This window comes from Coenobita brevimanus, chromosome 44 (genome assembly GCF_032717465.1).
Source record: "Coenobita brevimanus isolate Jiangsu-jjx chromosome 44, ASM3271746v2, whole genome shotgun sequence".
NCBI lineage: Eukaryota > Metazoa > Arthropoda > Malacostraca > Decapoda > Coenobitidae > Coenobita > Coenobita brevimanus.
The window spans coordinates 48,778,906-48,783,854 of record NC_136997.1 but is presented as its reverse complement, the minus strand read 5'-3'; positions in this window follow the sequence as shown (position 1 = coordinate 48,783,854).

Here is a 4,949-nt window from a genome sequence, read left to right as displayed (position 1 = left end):
GCTAAGTATAGTAATAATACAGTTCAGTTCTGCCACTTTCTTTTCAGTAAAGTTCACAAGAATATCTGTTTTATATATATATATATATATATATATATATATATATATATATATATATATTGCCAGATGCCTTAATATATATATATAAAAGGGAGTACTGCATTTTTGTATCCTGAATTTAAACCATACCTTGTAACACCTATGCTACAAATTGCCTGCCAGAGAAAAAATTTGTGGTGCAGGAGATTTGGGAAAAATTTACATTTTTCACTTTTAATATTTTCACAGATATACTTACCATACATTAATAAAAATTCATGTACAGTACTTGTAAATAAGTCTCTCCATTGTTCTTAAAAATGAAATAACTGGAAGGCAATATACCCCTGTCTATGGATAGTGATGAGTTAAAGACATTAGTTGTTGGAGCATGTTTTGACCAACTAGAACTCAATGGGGATGGGAAGCAGACATTACCAAACGTGTATTTACCTATATGTATTTACCTATTTGTAGTATACAGGAATTGAGCAATGCTCGTGTTGTCCTGTCTCCATATCCACATTTATCAAATCTACCTTTACACACATGAATGTTTTTCTCATGCACCACCTCTTTGTCTAAGTCGTTCCAAATATTTAAGAATATACCTAATTGTGATATACACGGAATGTACTATGCTCGTGGGTTTCCGTCGCTGTTTCTCAATAAGTCGAATTTAACTTTAAACTCGTTTATGTTTTTAGACTGGACGATCTCTTTGTCCAGGCTATTCCATAAGTCTATACTTCTGTAAGGAAAGCTATATTTCTTGATATCCTTCAAACAGCTTGACTTTTTCAATTTCATTCCATGTCCTCTTGTTGCTCTCTTATCCCATACAAACAGATCTTCTTTGTCAATTTTATCTACTCCCACCATGGTCCTGAACACCGCAATCATGTCTCCCCTCTTTCTCCTTTCCTCTAACGAAGGCAAATCCAGTTTTTCCAGCCTCTCTGTATGACAGGTCTGTCAGACTGGGGACCATCTTGGTTGCTGTTCTTTGTATTCTCTCAATCTTGTTTATATCTTTCTTTTTGTGTGGGGACCACACTACCGCTGCATATTCTAACCTGGGGCGGATCATGGCCACTATCAATTTTTTCATCATTTCCTCATCCATATAATGAAATGCTACTCTTATGTTAGTCAAGAGCTTATAAGTCTCTCCAACTATCTTGTTAATGTGCTTTTCTGGTGACAAACTATCTTGGACCAGCACTCCCAAATCTTTCTCTTCTCTCCTTTTTGTGATTAATTCATTACCCAAAAAATAATTCAGTGATGGTCTCCTGGTACTTTTACCCATTTCCAATATTTTACATTTCTTTACATTAAATTTCATTTCCCACGTCCGGCTCCAATTGTGTATCCTATCCAAATCCTCCTGCAGTATTTTACAATCCTCCTCAACCTCTATCTTCCTCAAGATCTTTACATCATCAGCAAACAGACCTCGCATAACTGTTCACTCCATCTACCATATCATTTACATAAATCAGGAACATTACTGGCGCCAACACTGAGCCTTGAGGACTCCACTTTGTTACTTCCCTCCATCCAGACATCTTTTCCTTTATTACTGTCCTCATTTGTCTGTCTCTCAAAAGTCTCTCATCCATTCCAGAAGTTTTCCCCTTTAGTCCTCCTATATATTCTAGTTTCCACATTAGTCTCTTATGAGGTACCTTGTCAAAGGCCTTCTCTAAGTCTAAGTACACACAATCCACCCAACCATCTCTCTCCTGTACCGCATCAATCGCTCTTGAGTAAAAGCTCAACAAGTTTGAAACTCATGACCTTCCACTTCTGAATCCAAACTGACATTCAGCCAAAATATTCATCTCTTCCAGATATTTTATCCATCTGTCTTTCAGGATTCTCTCACACAATTTTGCGACCATGCTGGTTAGAGACACTGGTCTATAATTCAGGGGTTCTTCCCTGTTTCCTCCCTTGTAAATTGGTACCACATTTGCCCTCTTCCATTCTTTTGGCACTTTTCCCTCTTCCAGTGAGCATACAATTAAGCTGTGAATTTTATCCGCCAGTTGTTCTCTGCATTCCTTCAGTACCCAATTAGAAATTCCATCAGGTCCTGGGGCTTTCCTTACATCTTGAGTTTCCAGTAATTTATACACTTCCTGCACCTCCACTTTTATATCTTTCATCACCGGAACATTTCTAATCACTCCCTCCCCTTCCACAAGCTCCTTTTCTTTAGTGAAAACTGACTGGAAACGTTTGTTCATTATTTCTGCTTGCATTGCCGCATCATTAAAGACCTCTCCATCTACTTTCAGCTTGGTGATTCCTTCCTTTTGTTTCAGTTTGCCATTAACAAATCTATAAAACAGTTTGGGTTCATCCTTGCATTTGTCAATTATACCTTTTTCAAAATTCCTTTCTTCTTCCCTACGTATTCTTGTGTATTCGTTTCTTGTTCTTTTATATTTTTCCTTTGTTCTGTCGTTACCTCTCTTTCTCCAATTGTTCCACGCCTTATCTCTCTCTTTTTTGGCTATCATACACCTTCTATTAAACCACTCCTTTTTTCCTGTTTTCTTTCCCTCTTACTCTTGGTACAAATTTTTCCACTCCCAAATTATAGAGGTCTAGAAAGATATCCCACTTCCTCTGTATCTCTCTTGTTTCTCTGAATTTTCTCCAATCCGCATTTTCAAAAAAGTTTCTCAATCCTGTAAAATTTGCTTTGCCAAAGTTGTATCTTCCCTGTCTATGAAGCTCGTCTCTTTGGCTCGACGTTTCCTATTAACATCTGGAACTCAATGACCACGTGATCACTTTTTCCCAAAGGACAGAGATATTCCAATGATTCTATTACATCAGGTTCTTTGGTGAACAGTAAATCTAACCTTGCTGGTGTGTCCTCACCTCGAAACCGTGTCTCTTCTTTGACCCACTGCGTCATCACATTATTCATTATTATATTTAATAACATAGTACCCCACGAATCCTCGCCGCCTCCCGAGTACCATTCCTCCCAGTTCACCTCTTTACAATTAAAGTCACCCACCAAAATTATATTATTGCTTTTCTCAATTATTTTTTGCAAGTAGCTAGCCATATCTGACGACATCTCATGGTATTCGTCATCCTTCCATGCTCTCGTCTTTGGGGGAACATACACTACCGCCATATCTCTCTTAACATTCTCTCCAGTTTCTAATTTCATATATATCACTTCAGCCCTGCCTTCTCCCATTTCCACAGTATCTACATTTATGTTGTTCTTCACTGCTATCATCACTCCTCCTCCCTTTTTTCTTTTCTGTCTTTTCTCCACAGTTTGTATTTACCATCTCCCAAATGAACATCAATATCTTCTTAATTTGGTCTCTACAAAGCACATGACATCAGGTTCATGTTCTCTCAAGAAATCATTAATTTGATCCTTGTCGATATGAAACCATCAACATTAGTATATATCACCTTCAAATTATTTTTGACATTATTAATACCCTCTTCTCTCCTACTCTCTGTCCGTACCACTTCCTCAACTTCTGATCTTTCACAACCATCCCCCTAATTTCCTTCACTTCTATTTCCTTAAATACCATTTCCTTACTTTTATATCCAATACTCTCCAAAAAAAGTATTACGTTCTTCCTCTGTCCTCTTATCATTTTTTTCCTTTACTTCTTCCTTTAATGATTTTAAAGCTTCTCTTTCTTCTTCATTCAGATCTTTTCTTATTATAATATTTTCCATCCCCCGCCTCTTTGCTTAATTTCCAGGTCACTTTAAGTATCTCATTTATTACACTTTCTGATGTAAACTTGACTCTCATTGGTCTTGTTTCCCTTTCTTATAAGGCCCTATCCTCCTTACTTCCTCAATTTCTTTTACCCACTTGTGTCCTTCGGGGTCAATCTAGCCTAATATTCCTCTCACCATGTTCGGGACTCTCTCGAGTCTTGCGAACCTAACCTTTCTTCCTCTTCCCTGTTTCCAAATACTATCACACATCTGTTCCTTTCTACAGTTTCTCTCACTATTTTCTCTTTTTCTTCAGTATTTTCACTACATTTTCTTCCATTTCTTTCTTGTTCATTTCCCTTTCTTCCTGGATGATCTCTCTTAAGCTGACCACTTCTTTCTGTTCTTCCTCTACGTGTGCCCACTTTGCCTTGTGTTCTTCTAGTACATTACTCACCTTCTCCGTTTTATTAGTACTCTCTTCAAGTTTCCTCCTCAGTTCAACATTTTCCCGCTTCAAATTCTTAATCTCTTCATTGGCTGTTTCGTTGGACTGGATTAGACTCTGTATGGTGGTTTCCGTTTTTCCTGACACATCCTTTATCACTAGATTCTCTACTTTTTTTTCGAGTTCACTAATCCTCATAATTAATGTTTTCACTAGGTCCATGACATTAGTATTAGCATCAAATCCTTGAAATTCCATTCCCTCATTGTTTACATTTTCGGCCATCTTTAACGTACCGATCAAGTACCTAAACAGCTGTTACCAATAAGCCACAAACATTCATGTATACTATTGCCAACAAATCTTTACATTTTTGGTAGTCTACCAACTTTCATTATTTTAAATTTAAAGAAAGACCCTAGGAGACAGGACAGACAAAATTCCTGAAACTACTCAAGGTCAGGAGCGATGCCTTGGACGTCCTCTCTCTCCGGCTGTTCGTGTTCGTGTGTACAACAAAGGTTGACTCTGCTCATGTATGACCCCTAATCAAGCGTAAACATGCACTCTGTGCTATAAGGAAATACAGAAAATCTGAAAAATTAGGCAAGATTCTGGAAGCTACATTGCCCAGTGAAAGGCATGTTGTAGGCAACAGGTTAAGTGTGCACACCCATTTCTGAAACTATGGAATATCTAATTATGTTATATTTCAAATGCTGCAAAAAATTATTATTGA